Source organism: Psammomys obesus, unplaced genomic scaffold, assembly GCF_907164565.1.
Source record: "Psammomys obesus unplaced genomic scaffold, mPsaObe1.curated_primary_1811, whole genome shotgun sequence".
NCBI lineage: Eukaryota > Metazoa > Chordata > Mammalia > Rodentia > Muridae > Psammomys > Psammomys obesus.
This window is the reverse complement of record NW_026596069.1, coordinates 31,159,244-31,180,844: the sequence shown is the minus strand read 5'-3', so window position 1 is coordinate 31,180,844 and position 21,601 is coordinate 31,159,244. Positions and strand designations below refer to the sequence as shown.

At 37.5% G+C, this 21,601-nt stretch overlaps 1 protein-coding gene across 3 annotated transcripts in view; it reads left to right on the top strand.

The window, feature by feature from the left end:
- Nucleotides 1-21,601, top strand: part of Xrcc4 (X-ray repair cross complementing 4) — a 219,191-nt gene that overhangs the window by 151,812 nt on the left and 45,778 nt on the right. The gene's annotated exons all lie outside the window — the stretch shown is intronic.

Sequence of the window (21,601 nt, the reverse complement as noted above, 5' to 3'; positions counted from 1 at the left end):
ACCCCTCTTTCTAGTTATCTGTGTACAGTTATCAAACTTTGTCATTATATGCTTTATTTTTACTCTTTATTTCAAACATGAATTTATATTCTAATTTAGGTAAAATAAATTTTTTTAACAAAACCATGGATATTTATAAATAGTATTATCAGTTGAATTATAAATGAAAGTGTGACTTGGTACATACAATCTGTGTGTGTGTATGCATAGATACACACATATATATTATGAGGATTTATTTCTTTTTCTTATAAGTTGTGGTTAATATAGCAGATGGTGTCATTGTTAGCTCCTTGTAGTAAGTGGAAAGAGAAACTCAGAATCTCAAGGCCCTTCCTTGGGACTGCATGTGGTCTTCTATTCTTTTAAATCTATGCCTCTGTGAAGCTGGGTTTTATTTGTATCCTCTTTAATACAGTGTGTTATAGTTGGTAAAATGCAGAAGCAAATAAAAACTGAACTGCTTTCAGTGAAGCCACCACTGAACAGGTTTGCAAGTTTACAAAATGATGTCACAAGCTTGTTTTCCCTTGTTTGTTTGTTTGTTTGGAAAATAGAGTAATATTTCATAAAGAGTATATTGTTGCAGTTAGTGAAAAAAGAGCTCATGAATTTGAAGGAGGTTGGGAAAGGATGTATGGAAGGTTTTGGAAGGGGGAGGGGAGGGAGAAATATAATTATATTATAATTTCAAATGTTAAAAATATTAAAAATTATTTTATTCATTCTGTCAAAATGATGTCTGTAATCTTAATATAATTAATGCATATTTTAGTGTTAATTTTCAAGATGTCATCTGTAGTCCACATAAACAAGAATGTGGATCTAGCCCTCTTGAAATGCTTGAAACGTTTAAAAGTGTAAAATGATCCTGAGACCAAAACATTTTAGAATTCTATAAACAGTGAGGATGCAAAGGAGGCATAGGCTTTGTCTCAGGGGTCTGGCAAGACTACAGGAGGATTTTTTTTTAAGGTTTCTATCACAAGTAAGTATTACAGATGGATATACTTGCTCTCCTTCATAATCCTAGCACTCTTATGGCTGGGGATAATGGGTTATATAAATTCAAGGCCAACCTTTATATATATTTAGCTGAAGGTCAGCTGGTTTAGAGTGATATTCTATCATTTAAAAAAGATAAAAATGGGATTAATTTGCGTATTATTTCTGTAGTTTGCCTGATGTATTTGTCCATTTTACAGGATCCATTGGGTATAGTATGTGTGTTTAGATAACATATTTAAGACATCAATGTGCACTCAACGCTTGCTGTTCATGTTTGTCATCTGAGATTGTTCTTTGGCTCTTAATGAAAGATTTTGCAATTCAAGGAACATTATTTCTTACATAATGAAGAAGTTATTCCTAAATTATATTAGAATTGCCTTGCTATTTATATAGATACTCATTACCAAGAACAAATTAACAGCAACTCAGAGAACTCTCTCCTTCATTTTGCTAAACAGCAAAATCTAACTGGTGGATATAAATTATGTGCCAGGAATGACAGAGGATCTTAAGGATACAGGAGTGTCAAAAGCAGAAATAATTACTCACTATATCTTGTTATTTTTGTTCTGATTGCTTTGTTTGATGGAAACAGGAAGCTTTAAGGAAGGAAATGTGTTGAATTATGTGGTAGAGCAGCAGTTTACGTCTTTTGGTGCACTTGTGAACTTGGTGTCAAGTTTTAAGATTATTAACATTCCCTATGGATACTGTGTTCCTAAAACAAGTTTGTGATACATGTGTGGTAGTCAGATGAAAGAATTTTTGTTCTAAATTGTAACTACATTTATAAAGCTTTTAAATAGAAGTAATGTGCTTTTGTTTCTAAAACATCCACATACTATGTATAACGGTATGCAAATGTATAATAAACATAGATTTGAAGGAATTCAGGATGTATTGGAAACCCCACAGAGGATTCAGATTGAAGGGTCTTCATTTGACCTGTAACCTGAGGGGAAAGGAGTAGCAAACCAGTGGAGCAGGGTGGAGATAACATGGTTCAGTCACAGTGTAGGCTGTAGCAGGAGCTCAGCAGTGTGCATGTGCTAGGAGGGAGTAAGGCAGGAGGTCTAAGATGCTGCTGGGCGCTGCTCTCAGACCTGACCGCAGTGGGCATGTGTCCTGGTTAGCAAGTCTGCCTTTCATGCCATAGAACAGCTTCCCTGCTTTAATAGTGTGGAGCAGCCCTCTCTTCACTTTCTCCAGCCTGTTGATACTGCTTTGTAAACTCTTATTAAGATATCAGATCACTCCTTCCATACCATTGGGACCAGCATCTTGGTACAGCCTCCCCCCCAAAAACCAATACACACACGTTCTTCCCCATTATTCCTTTTCAGGCTTTTCTTCTGTCCTATCTCTGATTCTTTTGTGACTGGGAGGACTGGCAGAGCCACACTCTACCTGAGACCCAAAACTGCCACACTAGGCCTGGGACTCTGGTAGGGAATCTTTATGTTTCTTCCTGTCCTCCATTCCAGTCCCTCCAGACAACTCTTACTCCTGCTGCAGCCTGCCAGCAGGAGCCCCTCCTCCCACACCACCTTCATTTTCTAGGAACTTGTCTTCTTGGTATAGATCCAGGAACCCCTAGTTCTTCTACGAAGGCCTCTTCTGCATTCCCTTCTAATGCTCATTCTTCCTTCATCCCTCTCCTTTTTCTTCCTCACTGGATTGTAAATCCATCTCTGAGGGTACACTTCCTTATGCTGTCAACATGGAGAAATTGAGCTGTGGACTAACTAAAGGCTTCTCCCTTTCTTGCAAGTGTTTGTGGTTTTAGAAGGTACTTTGCATTTCTGCCAGAGGTGAAAATTAATCAATATTTCCCAGCTATAAACTCAGTTACGAACAGCAGTAACCTATCTGCATGCAAGACGCACTGGTGCAAGAGGGACACAAATGTCATGGGAGTTACCAACCACTTGTAAATATCTTATGTAAGGCCCACGCCATGAGATGGAACTCATGCCCAACGCTGCTAAAATAGCTAAGATCCTGAGACTAGATTGGTTATGGGTCCTTGTGGAAAAACCTACTACTGTTATTCCACTGAATGAACATAGCAACAAATGACTGCTAATGGCACATTGCACTATCAGTAGATCAGAGCAGCCCTCAGCCCGAATCAGAGAAGGTGCTTCTTATAGCAGATAGCAACTATCACAGACTCACACTGAGAAAATGTGGACTGGGAGGCTCCGGAGCACTAAGCCCTGAAAGGGTTACTATCAAACCCTTCTCCTGAGGCCCAGGAGTCTATACAGAAGAAGCCCTCAGGAAGCTGATAAGATAGAATAGATGAATCCAAGAACACAGCATCTTCTAAACACAGCAGAAATTATACAAATACGGGCTTATGCTGACCATATCCACAAGACCCACACAGGTTAAGACCAGACAAAATATAAGCACTGAAAAGGGGAAATGGACAAAAAGTGAAGCTGTTTGCAGTTGATACCTTCTGGAAAAAAAAAAAATCACAGCAGGCTGCATGCCCAGTAAAACTTGCACAACACAAAATAGACTTTTTTTTTAAATTTTTGTACCTTTTGTCTTGTTTTAGTATTTTTTTCTCATTAGTTTTTCTTTAGCTTCTTTGTTTTGATTTTTATTTCTTATTAGCTTTAGTTGTTTGAGAGAGAGCATGAAGTTTACTGAGTAGGGAAGTTGAGAGGATCTGAGAGGAGATGAGGGAGGGGAAAGAATGGAATCAAAATGTATGAAAAAATTTTAATAAAAATAAATCTTCAAGGGGGAGATAGAAAGACCTAGAGGGAATAGGAGCTCCACAAGGAGAGCAACAGAACCAAAAAATCTGGACACAGGGGTCTCTTGTGTTGATACTGCTTTGTAAACTTATTAAGACATCTGATCACTGGTACTCCAACCAAAGACCATACATGGTGATAACCTAGAACCCCTGTACAGATATACCATGGCAGCTCAGTGTCCAAGTGGGTTCCATAGTAATGGGAACAGGACCTGTCTCTGACATGAACTGATTGGCCTGCTCTTTGATTACCTCCACCTGAGGGGGGAGCAGCCTTACCAGGTGACAGAGGAAGACAATGCAGCCAGTCCTGATGAGACCTGATAACCTAGAGTCAGAGGGACTGGGAGGAAGACCTCCCCTATCAATAGACTGGAGGAGGGGCATGGGAGGAGAAGATGGAGGGAGGATGGGCTTTGTAGGGGATGAGGGAGGGAGCTACAGCTGGGATACAAAATGAATAAATTATAATAAATAAAAAATAAATTTAAAAAATAGTTAAAAAATTTTAAGAAATAAAAAGAAGCTATAAAAAGAAAACTGAGTAATACTCGATGGTAACATATGTAGCATATTTTGTATATCCATTCATCTGTCAGGGGACAGGTAGGTTGTTTCAACATTTTGATTAAATGATTAATGCAGACATGAAAAAGCATCTTCAAAATATACTGTCAAACCATTGGATTGGCAAGAAAATTCTGATATTTGTGCTGCTATTACCTCTTTGGAGCATAATGAGTTAAATTGGCCTAAAAGGTATTGTACTTTTGTTTTCAATTAAACTGTTCTAACTTCTTACATTATATGATCTTGCATGCACAATGGTGCAGGTTTCATTTTTTTTTAAACACAAGAAATTAAACAATCGAAAATATACTGAGTATTACTAGATGCTTACAGGAATAGAAGCTTAGTTTAGCATGCAAATTTCAGTCCACAGGTGCAGATTTACTGTCATATTGCTTCTTTCTGGTGAATATAAATGCTGTTTCTCAGGAATATTTTTAAATTGATAATAATATTCTGAAATCCTTAAATCTGGTGTCTATTGATATTTAGTCACAAATCCATGGGACTAATGCAGACAGTGTGGTTATGTTTCATGAACAACACCCTCCCTCTTGTATCACTCAGCCTCAGCAGTTACTGTTCAAGGCAACCAAGTGCTGTGCATCCCCTGCTTTGCACCACACAGCGCTGGGATTGTATGCTTGTTAGTCAGCCGTCTTACTCCTTCATGATCACCAAAATGAGCCTCTGGCAAAGTCTACAGAGGGTGGGAAAATACTGTTCAATTTATATACTTCAGTGACATTACCAGGGACAACGCTAAGACATACCAAGAGCGTTATAAAAGTACTTTCTATGAAATTTTAATGGCAAAATAAGTAAACAAAATAACATGGTATCTTGGATTTATTTGACATCCATCTTTAAAGTCGTTTTTTACTTTTAATTTGTTTAACTCATTTATTTTTGAGTGTTTTGTCCACATTTATGTATGTCTACCATGTGGGTGCCTGATACCCATGAAAGTCAAAAGAGGGCATTAGAACTCTGAGAACTAGAGATTCAGATGATTGTGAGCCGCCATGGGCTTGCTCTGGCATCTGAAACCTGGTCCTCTGCAAGATCAACTAGTTCTCTAAAATGCTGAGCCCCTGTTCCAGCCTCTCAGCTTAAAGTCCTAATAAACCCTTACTTTATTACATAGATACTTTATTAGATACGTTTTTTAGATAGCCGAATATCTAAAAAAAGATTTTTCCACACAAACCTTTTTTTAATTAGAAATTTTTATTATTTCTTTCAAAATCCTATAAAAGCTTATACAATTATATGCAACTCTGTTCATAGAAGTAAATAGAGGGCTGGAGAGATGGCTCAGAGGTTAAGAACACTCGCTATTCTTCCAAAGGACCTGAGTTCAATTCCCAGAAACCACGTGGTGGCTCATACGATATATAGTAAGATCTGGTGTACAGGCAGAATGTTGTATAAATAATAAATAAATCTTTAAAAAAAGAGTTAAAAAAAAAGAAGTAAATAAAATTCCATTCATAGCAATCTGTTAGCTTGTCCTAAGTAAATTCTAGCTAGTCTTACCAGGATTTTTTCTGAAGTAGCTGATGAATATGTTCATTATTTTGTTAAACTGAGGCTATTTCCCTATCTTATTAGGGTTCTCAGGTAAATAACAAACCAAAAAATAAATACTATTTATTCCCTTTTACCTTGTAGAAAGTCTACTTTTTCTTCTTTAATCGCCCTGCTTCTCAGCCTCTCATACGCACACACATACACAAAACAGTTTTATCTAGAGATTAGAATTACATGTTAACAAAGGCTTGGTTATTATTCATAAACACTTACAAATGAAAACATTCTTTTCCCTCAGAATAAGTTTTCTGAAAATAATGTTGAGTGGGCCAAGAATAGAGTCATATCTTATTATCAAGTTGTTTTACTCAGTTAACCAAGATAGGAAATCAAACATGGAAATATGTATATTCCATAGCCACTTGTCAAAAACGTAAATAAGAGTCTCTTGTAGAAAAGCCTAGTAGATATATATAAACAAAGTGTCTCTGGCAGACATACACCAAAGAATTGCAAGCATTTACTGGAATTTTGTGATGCCTTCAGTACATCCTCTTATGGCAGCATTCATTTTATGGGCATGAGCCCAGGAAGGATTCTACCTCCACATCCTGTTGGGATTGATGTGACTCATCATCACTAGCCCTTTGTGCTGCTATCTTCATAACTTAGGCAGGAAAATTTCTGAGAAATTCCACAGTAAATAATTTGTTTGATGTTCTTAATATTCTTAAACATAGAATTATCAAACAATTAAACCTCCATTACAGTCTCAAAAATGGAGCCATACAAGCCATAATAACAACCCAAAGAACAGTATTTAGTCTTCATAGTACTGATTTTGGATACATGTTCCAATTTTTTTAATAGACAGTGATTTTATAATATGAAGAGATTTCAAACACAGTTATAATGTTAGGCATTTAAATGGTGTGTTTGTGAATTGCCTTATGTTCCCTGCACAGTCCTGCATTGGAAGCTGTTTGCTTACCACAGTGATAGTCCTGGCTGGGAGTAACAAGGTCTTTTTCTGAGTGATAGGACGCGTGTGAAAACATTCCGCACCACCTCACTTGCAGTTGCAGGGCAAATCCATTAAAGCACTGAGCCAAAGCATGAACAATTTCTCACAGAGCTTTTAGAAACTTCCCTAGACTGTCTTTGTTTCTACAAGGTACAAATAAAATACCTGGAGGTTTCTGTATTTCAAGCAGAATTTGATGGGGAGGATTTCGTTTTCTGTCTGGTAGATGTCTTCTAAAAAGAGTTCAAACATGTTTTCCAACTTAAAATAATATTATTAAAACCTCACAGATGTTGCTTCTTAAACTGTACCAAAGGAGTTTGAGCTGTGTGTTCTGAGTTATCCTCGTTTAAGTGTTCCATTTAAAAATTATGCAAGCTGTTGTATTTCAGATGGCTAGGTGAAAGGCTACACTCTGAAGTAAGAGTGTGGCTTTGATCTTGTCGCAGACCTTATAGACACATGGTCTTGATCCCCACTGTGTGCCAGACTAATTGATCAGTAAGCTTCTGGCCATTCTTCTCCCATATCTCTGTAGGCTCCCATGGATTACAGATACATGTGTCCACATCTGGATGTGCATGTGTTCTGGGGACCTCAGCTCACATCAGCATGCTGAGTAGCAAGGTCTTCAACCACTGATCCATCTCCCAGTTCTATAATGCTTCTTTGTTTATATAATCAGTGTTAGACATAATTTTAAAAAAAACTAAGGGACTGGTTGCTAAAAATATAAGGGAGAAAGGTACTATTAATCCTTTGTTTTTAGTGAAAAGCTTCATATTGTTTGTTTTCTAATTATAGAAGGGTTAAATGGTCATTCTCTAATAATCAAAAAGTACAGATAGCACGGATGAGAACTGAGGGGCTGTGGTCTCTTCCACATAGAGAAGAGGAACACTAACACTGTAGCAGAGCTGTGTCTTCTCCATTCTTTTTCACATCTATATTTGGTTTGTAAAACTAGGCTCTCAGAGTTTATGATATAACCTGTTAGTAATACATACAAAAATTTCACATTAATAGATTATTTCAACCTAATTTCACATTCTATTCCTTGAATATTTTCCTTTCTTTAACCAGTCCTCCATTGGAATGTATATATGTGTGCAGTATTAAAAAAATCATTGTATTTCTTTTAATATAGTATGTCATATAATTTTTATAAATTAGTTATTTCCTTTAGTAGAGTCCCAAAAATAAAATTACTAGAACATCCAGGATATAAACCTGTAATTCTTGTGTCATATTTTGTCAGAATTCCTTCAGAATCTTTTAACTTGGGCTTCGAGAAGTGTTTACTTCATGCCTTTTCATAATCTGCTTCCTTTTGGTTATAGGCAAATCCTTGAATAAACTGTTATTATCCCTTTACTTAAGTGTTTGTGTTTAGCTGTTAAAGGGCTTATTTGTGTGTATTTGGATGTGTTTATGCGTAAGTGTTTTATGTGTACATGTGCATTAGCGTGTGTGTGTGTGTGCATGTGAGTGATTGTGTGTGTGCTGTGAAAGTGTCTTCATGTGTTACCTAGGCTGCCATTGATAGACCTGAACACTTTCCCCATATTTCAGGTATTTCACTCCATCTTGCTTTCTCAGGTATTTATTGCTTATTGGAATATTATTATCACCTATTTATAATTTCAGCTAATTTATAGTAGAGATATGCACTTCCTGTTGTTTTAGGGCTCCTAAAATCTTAATCTTAATTTTTTTTCTGATTTACCACCTACATTGTAGTTTTTGTAATGCCAAATGTTATGAAGTTTATCATTTTTAATGTTTTTGTGTCAAAGGATTATAATAAACCAGGTAGATAGATAGATAGATAGATAGATAGATAGATAGATAGATAGATAGATACATAGATGAGTTGTTACTTATCTATATATTTCATAGATCAGAAATCTCAGATCTAGAGATGTTATATGATTTGAACAAAAGTAAGTAATTTTCCAGTTCTGTCTTAGGATAGGACCATCATTTTAGATACTATTATACTGCTGTGTTAATTTTGGTTATGTTCATGTGTGCTAAGCAGTATCCTAAACCATCTAAACTGAACATCTTTACTATATTTAATTTTCACTGCAACTCTGTTAATTAGGGCTACATTTTTATATGCATTTCTAAGACAACTGAATAAAGTTAAATTCCAGTAAGGTTTGATTGCTTGCTTAAACCACTGCATTAGACATGACTGAATAGAGATAGGATTGAGAGATCTGCAAGTGCAGTCTCCCACATGGCTGTGGGTAGAAGTACTCAGTGTGATTAAAATTAGTATGCACTATTACTTAAAAAACCAAACACTATCTTACCATATCAATTAGCTTAATCATGTGTATCTTGTCCTGGAAAGGCAACTGTAATTATGAAATTTTTCTACGTAGAATAATTCCTTTTCTTTTATTTCTTGTGACAATAAGAATTGTCTATAACTATTTTTTGTTTGCTCAGCAAATATTCCCCTTCTCTTTACTAATAAATGAAGCATAGTATTGAATGAAAGCAACATGTTTGAAAGAGTACCTTTTAAAGTTGATAAAATTGCTGTATATATGCACACATGTACAGTATAACAGAGAAGAAATTGTATATAGCAAGTTCAAATGTTCTGCCTTTTCTCTAACTGTACTTGATTCCTAAAGTTGCTTATAATATATGACTTTTTGAAGTTAAAACACAAACTATTTGAAATATTACCATATGTATTTATCCACATGGAGAATGTCAAAGAGAAATATCTAATTCTTATAATTTGGGGTATACAATTTTTAAACTTTTTAGGGGCAAATTAAGAATGTATAATTAAATTGCTATATATTTTCTTTGGTCAACAAAACAAACTTCTTTTATTATACAACTTTAATTTTACCATAATGTTTACATTACTTGCAGAAGTAAGCACTGTGTGGTTTTAAAACAAGGTAGTTTTTATTAGCTTCCACATGTGTTTACCTAGCTGTTAAGGCTGTGGCTCTCACTTTCCCTGTTGCATGTTTTCATTAATGGCTCACTGGACTCATTCCAGAGTACACTGATTATGGGCAGGTCACTTCAGTGATGATTTATTAATTGTGCTCACAACTCCAGTCAGTAAGATCACTCATATGTATTATTATGCAATTGCCAATAACATCAGGGATTACATTTTTAAATAAATTGGCCTAGGAAATTTTTTTCACATTTTAAGTCAATGACAAAATATTAATATATTTTAAATTATGTGCACTAGTAACCTCTTGTGTTAGTAGTCTTGTGGCCTTTTAAAGCATAGCTAGGAAATTAGTACATGTGTTGTAATTACTAATTTAATGAAACCTAAAGATAATATACTTCAATAGAACTTCAAAGTTATTTTAAAATATTTTCTACTGTTTATGACTTGCTCTGGCAACAACCCTTACTTAGAGCCCCGCTCTAACCTCAACCCCAGGCTAATGCATGAGTTCAAGTTGAAAAATACAGATAGATCCACGTTTATCACCCTGAACAAACCTAAGTTCTAAGTGGTCAAAGACCTGAACATAAAACCAGACACACTAAACCTGTTAGAAGAAAAAGGGTGGAAGAGCCACTTTCTGAACAACTTCCTGAACAACACCAACAACACAGGCTCTAAGAGCAACAGTCAGTAAATGGGACCTCATGAAACTGAAAAGCTTCTGTAAAGCAAAGGACACTGTCATCAGAACAAAATGACAGCCTACAGACTGGGAAAGGATCTTCACCAACCCTATATCTGACAGAGGGCTAATATCCAGAACATATAGAGAACTCAAGAAGTTAAACAACAACAAACCAAATAATCCAATTTTAAAAATGCAGTACAGAGCTAAACAGAGATTTCTCAGTAGAGGTATATCGAATGGCAGAGAAACATTTAAAGAAATATTCAACATCCTTAGTCATCAGGGAGATACGAATCAAAACAATTCTGAGATTTCTCCTTACACCCATTAGAATGGCTAAGATCAATAACTCAAATTATTACAGATAAAGCTGCTACGAACATGGTTGAGCAAATGTCCTTGTTGTGTACTTGAGACTCTTTTGGATATATGCCTAGGAGTGGTATAGCTGTATCTTGAGGAAGCACTATTCCTTGTTGTCTGAGAAAGCACCAGATTGATTTCCAAAGTGGTTGTACAGTTTACATTCCCACCAACAGTGGAGGAGGGTTCCACTTTCTCCACATCCTCTCCAACATGTGTTATCACTTGAGTTTTTGATCTTAGCCATTCTCATGGGTGTGAGATAAAAATCTCAGGTTTGTTTTTATTTGCATTTCCCTGATGACTAATGATGTTGAGCACTCCTTTAAGTGTTTATCTGCCGTTCGTTATTCCTCTATTGAGAATTCGTAATAGCCAGAATCTGGAAACAACCCAGATGCCCCTCATTTGAGGAATGTATACAGAAATTGCTGTATATTTATACAATGGAATGCTATTCAGCAATTAAAAATAAGATCATGAAATTTTCATGCAAATAATGGGATCTAGAAATGATCATTCTGAGTGAGGTATCCCAGAAGCAGAAAGACACACATGGTATATACTCACTTATAAGTGGATATTAGACATATAATATAGGATAAACATACTAAAATCTGTACACCTAAAAAAGCTAAGCAAGAAGGAGGACCCTGGTTAAGATGATCAATCTTCATTCAGAAAGGCAAATGGGAATGACATTGGAAGAAGGTGAAAGCAAAGAAGACTGGAGCCTATCACAGAGGGCCTCTGAAAGACCCTACCCAGAAGGGTATTAAAGCTGATGCTGAGACTCTTAGCCAAACTTTAAGCAGAGTGCAGAGAATCTTATGAAAGAAGGAGGAGATAGAAATACGTGGAAGGGTCTAGAGCTCCACAAGTTGAACAACAGAACCAAAAAATCTGGGCCCAGGTGTGTTTTCTGAGACTGGTACTCCAATCAAGGACCATTCCTGTAGATAACCTAGAACCCACAGAGGTAGCCCATGGCAGCTCAGTATCCAAGTAAAGGGAACAGGGGATGTCTCTGACATGAACTCAGTGGCTGGCTCTTTGAACACCTCCCCCTGAGTAGGGAGCAGCTTTACCAGGCCACAGAGGAAGACTATGAAAGACAGTCCTGATGAGACCTGATAGGCTATGGTCATATGGAATTGGAGGAGGACCTCCCCTATCAGTGGACTGGGAAAGGGGCATGGGAGGAGATGAAGGAGGAAGGAAGTGTGGGATTGAGACGGGACAAGGGTGGGGGTACAGCTGGGATACAAAGTGAATAAATTTTAATAAATAAAAATTATATTTAAAAAACCCCAGGTCACAACACATGCTGGAGAGGATGTGGAGAAAGGGGAACCCTCCTCCATTGCTGGTGGGAATGTAAACTTCTACAACCACTTTGGAAATCAATCTGGCACTTTCTCAGACAATTAGGAATAGTGCTACCTCAAGATCCTATACCACTTCTAGGCGTATATCCAAAGTATACAACAAGGACATTTGCTCAACCATGTTCATAACAGCTCTATTCGTAATAGCCAGAAGCTGGAAACATCCTAGATGTCCCTCAATGGAGAAATGGATACAGAAATTGTGGAACATTTACACAATGGCATACCCTCCTCAGCTATAAAAAACAAGGAAATAATGAAATTTGCAGGCAAATAGTGGGAAGTAGAAAAGATCATCCTGAGTGAGGAATCCAAAAGCAGAAAGACACACATGGTATATACTCATTCATAAGTGGATATTAGATATATAATATACGATAAACATACTAAAGTCTATACTCCTAAAGAAGCTAAACCACAAGGAAGACCCTAGGCAAGATGCTCAATCCTCATTCAGAAGGACAATCGCAATAGAGATTGGAAGCAGAAAAAGACAGGGAACAGGAAAGGAGCCTACCACAGAAGGCCTCTCAAAGACTCTACTGATTGAGGTATCGAAGCAGAGGCAGAAACTCATAGCCAAACTTTGGGCAGAGTGCAGATAATCTTATGAAAGAAGAAGGAGATAGAAAGATCTGGAGAGGACAGGAGCTCCAATAGGAGACCAACAGAGCCAGGAAAAAAAAAAAAAGCCCTGGGTTCCCTGAAAAGATTGATATCATCCCAACCAAGGACAATGCATGAAGAGGACCTAAAACTCCTGCTCAGATGTAGCCCATAGACTCATTATCCAATTGGCTTCCCTAGTAAGGGGAACAGGGCTGTCTCTGGCATGAACTCAATGGCAGGTTCTCTGTTCACCTTCGCTTGGGTTGGGGGGTGGGGTGTAGGCTTGCCAGGCCACTCTATCTAATTGTTAATCTTCATTATCAACTGGATTTAGAGTGACTTATTCTATTGCTTTTATATTAAACTTTACTTGAATTATCAAAACACTGGCACAGTACACACACACAAACACATATATATACATACATATCTATACATATATCTATATGAATGAAAATAACGATAGTACGTCCAATAGTCCAGTAGAAGTCGTAAATAACCTCTGCTATTTGGAGACGTTTTTGAGGAGTTCCTAGATCCCAGAACTGTTGTTGTCAGCAGTAAGTTGTCAGGTCTTGCTTGCTCTTAGAGGTGGTAATGGAGAAGAAGGGGAATCAAGGGTATTCCTATCTGGGTGAATGATACACTTAAATGAATGGATACACAGGGCTGTTGTGTTAGTGAACAGAACTCATTGTATATATATACACACATGTATATATATACAAACATAGAATATATATATATACCTACATAGAATATACCTATGTATGTATATATGTGTATAATGTAAGTATTAAATGAGACTTTATTAAACTAGCTTACAGGTGGAGGTCTAGCTAGGCTATGGCTCTTATCCCACAGAAAGGCCAAGAATCCAATGTTTATTCCGTGCACAAGGTTGAATGACTCAGCAGTGCTGCCCTGGAGCTGGAGTCCTGGAGGATTGCTGGAGAGCTGCTGCTCTACATTGGAATCCTAAAGAAGTGAGATATAACACCAGCAAAGGAATGAATGACTCTGAACAGGACAGATGAACTTGCCAGTGAGAGGGAGGTCAAACAGGCAAAAAGCAAAAGTCTTCTTCCATCTCCTTTGATGTGGGCTAGCAGCCAGAGCTGTGGCCTAGATTTAGAATGGGTCTTCTCACCTCGAATGACCCACTCAAAAGTCCTCTTAGTATGTCCGCCTGCTTGGGTTTTAGTTACTTCCAGGCGTTGATAAGTTGGCAATCAAGAATAACCATTACAACTGTCAAAGATCAAAATTCAGATTCTGTTTTGATTGGATTAAATTACCAAAACAAAAATTACTTATCAATCATCAAAAGATGTATATGAGCCTGGTTTTCTGGGAGAAAAGAGATCCGGAAGTAGAGCTTTGGGAGCATTGGGCATTCGAGAGTCATAACAGATGGTCTTGAGGCCAGTGAGGATATCATGGCTGAGCGTTCCCCTCTGCAACAATACATGAGTGAATGCAGAGGTGAACTTAAACACCAGATAAAAGAAAGGCAGAGAGAGCAGCTGAGCTGCCAAAGCTCCATGCTTCCTCATTTATAAGCAAGTTACCCAAAGCTTGGATATTTATTTTGTGAGATATCCTGGATTTAATCCTGTGTGGTTCCTTTCTGTGTCCTCCATCTGTTTGAGCTATTTTACTATCTGTCTCTGGCAACATTTTATCATCTCAAAACTATATTTAAAAATACAGATAGCTAGAGTTTTGGGAGAAAAGGCCTAAGCAGATTTTGTTTCCTTTTTTTGTTTATGTTGAAACTGACTCTGAAACCTAGACTGGCCTCAAACTTTCTGCAGTCCTCTTACTTTGAGATCCTAAGTACTTCAGAACTGTAGTTGAATATTAGACTCATTCTTGAAAGCAGTTTTGATTAAAAGTGGTATCTGTAATTGGAAAGTCAGAAAACTTTTCTTTCTTCTGCCTTAGTGAATGTCACTGCTAATATCTGCCTAGTCAATTTAAGAAATGGGGACAACAGAGACTAGAGTCTCCCTACCTCCCCTAGGACATACCTGATGAGTGTAACATAACTGAAAAGTTCCAGATTTGTTATTTCATGAAACTATTTCATATAACTGACTTATAGAATGTGGGGACTTATCTAATTATAGTGTATTTTTACCACCTTCTTGTTCCTATGTCCTTTCAAGAATAAAATGCATTAGATAACATAGACTGAAGTTTGTTACCACTGTCCTTGAATGACTGTTGATTTTTAGCAAAGTAGAGAATTGGAATAAAGGATTTCTTAGTTGTGTTATTATAAAAGTACAAACATAAAACTTACTTCCATATGTAATAACTCAGCAATTTGCATTATTCATATATACTACAGAAATATACAACAAATAAAATATCTTCAATAATTTTATGAAAAAAATAGCATTTTAATTAAAATGAAAAATAGAGCATTATTTTTTAGCTTTTTTAAAGCTGGCAGTAGAAATTGATCTTATTATCCAAAGAGCTGTTTAAAAATGCTCTTTTTATAATGTCATTTTTGTGCCAGTTTGGCAAATGGAATCAAGTTCCTAACCAAAAGGTTAAGAGAAAAAACACTCAGAGGTTTGACATCACCTCGCTCCACCTAATGACCTCACTTTCCATTTGATTTACTGTTGTCTGGCCTTCCTCATTGAACTAAAAGAGAACTTAGTTAGCCAGCATAAGCCTGCCCTCTCTGCTTGTTCTAAATATGCAGTTTAACCACAGTGCAGATGATCCAGAAAATTTGCAAAGTGAGTGATTGTTAGTCATAGCACTTGGGAGGTATGACTAGGGTAGATAGTACTTTCTGTTCTTTTGCTACATATGTGATGATATCTTTCTTAGTGTATGCATGCTGTTATACCAAAAATCCAAAGTAGTGGGTAATTTATAATATATAAAATATAACAATATATGATAATTATATTGTTATATTATTATATAATATTGTATATTTTCTATAAATTTATATAGTTATAGTATAAATATATAACATCTAATAATATATAAATATATCAGTATATATTAAGACATTATATGTTATATATATGTGTGTATATATATATATATTTACATATATATATATTTGTCTGTGAAGTACACAATGAAGGTACATTCTAAGATTCTGTGTCCAGTGAGGGCCTCCTTACCATATTATCACCTGGGTCTAGAGAGATGGCTCGAAACTTAAGAATACTGGCTGCTCTTCCAGCGGTCCTGGGTTCAATTCCCAGCCTCCACATGACAACTCAAAACTGTCTGTAGCTCCAGTTCCAGGAGATCTGGCAGCCTCACCCAGTGATACATGCAGCCAAAACACCATGTTATCACCTGGTGTCCTGGCTAGTTTTATGCCAGCTTGATACAAGCTAGAGTCCTCAGTCAAGAGGGAACCTGAACTGAGAAAATGCCTCCATAAAATTGTACTGTTGGAAAGTCTGTAGGGCATCTTCCTAATTGGTGATTCATGCCAGAGGACCCAGCCCACTGTGGGTGGGTGGTGCCTTCCCTGGGCTTTTGGCCCTGGCTTCTCTAAGAAAGCAGGCTGAGCAGGCCAGGGGGAGCAAGCCAGCAAGCAGCACTTCCCAGCAGTCCGCTCCGCTTCCTTCTCTGACTTCCTTAAATGATAAACAGTGATATGGACGTGTGAACCACTTTCCTTCCCAAGATGCATTGGTCATGGTGTTTCATCACAGCAATGATAACCCTAAGATTCTTGATAAAGGAAAACGTGAAGATAGAAAACAGAAATAGGCCTAGAGAATTCCTTCTGGCTTTTTTTTTTTTTTTTTTTTTTTTTTTTTTTTTGAGACAGTTTCTCTGTGTAGCCTTAGCTGTCCTGGACTTGCTTTGTAGACCAGGCTGGCCTCAAACTCATAGAGACTCGCCTGCCTCTGCCTCCCCAAGTTCTGGGATTACAGTTGTGTGCCACCCGGCCTGGCTCCTTCCAGCTATTTTATAAGCCACCAATCTGTTCATAAAGAAAACCTCTAATCATCTAATCATTTTTTTTTCACAAGGCTCCACTTCTTTGCTGCCCACAAATGAAGATTTTCAACATAAATTTTGAAGGGCAACATCATTCAAACCATTGTAATATGTCTGTCTTTTCATTAGTTATAAATTAGATAGAACATTACCATAATGAAGCACGGATTGAGGGGCCTTATTCAGGATTCTATAGTCATGATTTTTGTTTATTCTCCTTTTAGTGGTTATGTTTGTACATTATTTAGCTATGCTATGTAAATTTTTGTGCTTGTTAGGAATCATCTGGCCACCTTATGCATTACATAATGTGCCATCTCCTTAAAACGACATCCCTGGCTTGGCTCAAAGGTACACCTCTATAATCACAAGCTTTAAGGCAGCCATAAAAGTCCTGGCTATAAATAAACAAATAAACAAACAAACATCAAAATACTGGAGTGTATCAAGCAAGGTCAGAGCCTGGCTTCAGGCTTACACTGTGCCTTATACAGCCTTATGCCTAGTTTAACTTGCTTAACTTTGGCCATTTGAGTTTGCATCTCTTTCTAGTCTCTTTACCAACCACTTTTTATTTCATCAAATTAAATTTATTTTTCCAGTCTTTTTTTTAAATTTTCAGTTTATTTACTTTACATCCCAAGAGTGGTCCCACCCTCCTCTCCTCTCAAATCCCCTCCCCCCATTTCTCTTCCCCTCTCCCTTTTTCCTCAATAAAGTGGAGTTCCCTTCCCCAGTATCAACCCTCCCAAGTCACATCAGGACTGAGCATATCCTCATCCCCTGAGGCCAAGCAAGGCAGCCCTGCCAGGAGGAAGTGATCCAGAAGCAGACAATAGAGTCCATGTTAGAACCCCCCCCCCACAATCACCAGGCACATATGAAGACCAAGCCACCCATCAGCCACATATGTGCAGGGGCCCAAAGTCTAGACCATGCAGGCTCCTTAGTTGATGTCTCAGTCTCTGAAATCCCCCATGGGACTGGGTTAGTTCTCTCTGTTGGTCTTCTTGTGAGGTTCCTGTCCCCTCCAGGTCCTTCCATCTTTCCCCCAACTTCCACAGGACCCCAGAACTCCACCCCATGCTTGACTGCAAGTCACAGCATTCGTATTAATCGGTGTCTGGCTGGAGACTCCCAGATTATAGTCAAGTTAGGCCCCTGTCTGCAAACATAGCAGAGCATCATTAGTAGTGTCACAGGCTCTACCATGGGGTGGGTCTCAGGTTCCGCCAATTATTAGTTGGACATTCCCTCAATCTCTGTTTCCTCATTATCCCTGCACTTCTTGTAATTTTTGGATCAAAGGATTTTTCCTCCTCCTTCCACTAGTCCTGTCTGGCTAGAAGGTGGTCTCTTCTGTGTTCATGTCCCCGCTGTGAGGAGTCTCAGCTAGAGTCACACCCACGTCCTCCCATGAGCCTACCCTATAGCAGGCATCCAGCTTGACAAAGAGATGTACCTCTCCTCTTCCCCCCCCCTCAGATTCCCTTCTTGTTCCCAGCCCTCTTACCTCCCACTACCATTCTCTGCACATCTGATCCCCATTCTTGTTTCCCTCCCCATTCCATCTCCTGCCCAGTTCACTCTCTTCATCCTCTTCTGCTGTCTATCCTATTTCCCCTTCTGAGTGACATTCTTTGGGTCACTCAGAAATTCTGAGTACCATCCTTTGGGCTCTCCTATCTAAAATATACAAAGAACTTAAGAAATTAAACATTAACAAATAATCCAATGTAAAAATGGGGTACAGTGCTAAACTGAGAATTCACAACAGAGAAATCCTGAATGGCTGAGAAACACTTAAAAGAAATGCTAGACATCCTTGGTCATGAGGGAAATGTAAATCAAAATGACTCTGAGATTCCTTCTTACACCTGTCAGAATGGCTAAGATCAAAAACTCAAGTGACAACACATGCTGGAGAGGTTGTGGAGAAAGGAGAACCCTCCTCCATTGCTGGTGGGAATGTAAACTTGTACAGCCTTTCTGGAAATCAATCTGACACTTTCTCAGAAAATTGGGAACAGTTCTACCAACCACTTTTTAACTCTCATCCATAGCACTGAATGATACCAAGTTTCTTCAAGGATTGATGATCATTTCTGCTTGAGACTTGTCCAGACTTTGTCCCACTGCCATGCACTGCCTCCAACTACAGTGGGAGCATCAGATTGTTCTGCAGATTCCCCTACCCACCAATTGTCTGCTGGACTCAGAGTGAATTACATTTGTTACAAGTGTTGAGTAGAGTCTGCAGGTTTTTCTTTTCCTTGCAGTTGATACTTTTTTTTTTAACTCTTCCTCTTGGAACATATCAGTAACTAGCTTAACTTTCCATCTTATCATCTGTCACATCTAAATCATAGGATTATAACCTGCTAAAGGAAGGAGATTTTTCAACTGAATATTGCAAGCTGTAGAGAACATTGAACATTTAGTTCATTTCCCTCACTAATAACCAAGCAGTCTTTAACTATACTGAAGATAGACCTAAGATCATTTCTATGCTTTTTATGTTATCCTCTCAGTTTGTATATTGGATTTTCATAATTCTCCCTTCTTCCATTTCTGTGTCTACCTATTTGGAGCATCCTTCATAACTTCTTAATTTGTCCTTTAAGTAAAATATTAATGATTTTTAATACCAGTCTCCATAATTTCTCTATTTACAAAAATCATCACAAATTAGGAAGACTGCTGTGTGACTCAGTTTCCTGACTTATTTGATGATTATTTTCTAGTGTACTTTTTTCATTAATACATTAAACACGTGACTCTATTCAGGTTTATAACTTGAATGTGAACTAAATTGACTCATCCTGGCCTACACTTTGGCGTCAGAAAGGAAGACATGAGATACATGTTCCATGGCCCCACCCTGCTTCACAGACATGAATGAGTTGCTGAAGCACTCCATCCTGTATTTTGAAATCTTAAGTCATCTCTTCTTTTTTTTTCCTAGTATAAGTCAGATCTTTTCCGTAATTCTTTTTTATTTTGTTATTGAGATATTAAAGTTTGTATCCAATTGAATTTGGAGAACCAGAAGAAATAGTGAGGTGGTGTTTTTCAAATATTGGAAAATCAGAAGCTTAAGAGTCATCAGTCATTCCTCCAAAGCCCTCTGCTGAGTTCCATCCCCCTCCAAAGAGTATGTAATGAATAATGCAAAGCAATTCTAATAAACACATGGAGATTTTAAAACAGAGTGATACAGTAAATTGTATAAAGGTTTTGAAAAGAAGAACTTTGTAGATCATTTTGTTCATTTCATATTAAAATATTTTGTTAAAAGGTAAACATTTGTTAAAAGGTAAACCTTTTAGCAATATGTAACCAACTTTATCATAATACACCCTAACTCAGAGACTAGAGTATCTTTCCTTTCTCCACTGAGAGTCTTAATGACATTATGTACTGAGGTGAAGGCTTTTAGTCTTGTCTTGTAGAGAAGGACCTGAAAGTATTACAATTTCATTTACCTAACTTTTCTCTTCAGTCCTTATATGTAGGAGATGCACGTTGAATTATTTTTAATGTTAAAATTTTTTAGACTCACATTGTATTTGATTTTTCTAAGTTTTGATTTTAATAGTTTTAATTTTGAGGATTTTTCTATTCGTATGTGGTTTGATCAAATCCATCCCTGAGCCTTCCCCTCTAGCTCCTCCCCTATTTCCTTCACTATGTTTCTTTCCTGACTTCATGTGCTATTTTTTCCTAGACCCGCAAAGTGTAGATAACAATGCCTTTATGTACATGGGTTTAGGCACTTCTATGGAGCATTAGTGACCTTTTAGTGGCTACAGCCCTGAAGAAAACTGACTTTCCCTCTGCAGGCAGCCATCATTGGCAATAGCTCCTTAGGTGGGAGTGGAACTTCATGACTCCATGAAGGGATTTGGACTGGCTTGACCTTGTGCAGGTCTTAGATGTATAGTCCCAGTTGCTGTGAGTTTATGTATGCAACAGCTTGGTCATGTCCCTGCCAGGACTGTTTCTCATTAGCCCTTGAAATCAAACAGAGAATCTTTCATATGGAAAAATGATGCTAAGAATTATAAATTGTATATTCAGTAACTAGATTCTAAAACTACATATATTTCCTTGTGAATTATTATTCATAAATGCACAGTAGGTTTTGGAACAACTCTATGAGGGAGGAATAGGTGGGGTAAATGAGGAAGTCGTGGCTTTTGTGATGTAAACATGGGACATTATACTGGTTCTAGAGTCTGTCCTGTTTTTCATGGCTTGCTTTAACTTGCTGTGTTATATAAACAAAGGAATCAAAAGTAAGCCTCCTTTCAGAACAATTCTGATTTGTTTGTAGTATTGGAAAATACTCAGACAATAAAATAAAATGGCTGTGGTACAGTATTGTGCAACAAATTAATGTCAGTCAAGGGGGGTTGTTGGTTTTATTACAATAGCCTTGAGAAATTAAAAGTAACAAATTCAGTTGAGAACTATGAGTCTGTTGTTATAATTCTGAGTAGTATATATATTTTTTCTGCTCCCTTTGGTGTTTCCTCTGGGGGTTGTTCATTGGAGCAGGACACAGTCTGTGATTCTCTCTGCTGTCACCCCACCCTCCTGCCATGTGGCAGCCAACTTTCAGCAGCTTAAAACATGACATTTCACAGGTGTTTCTTACTCCTTTTCCAAACTTTACTTGACATTAATCTGAGGT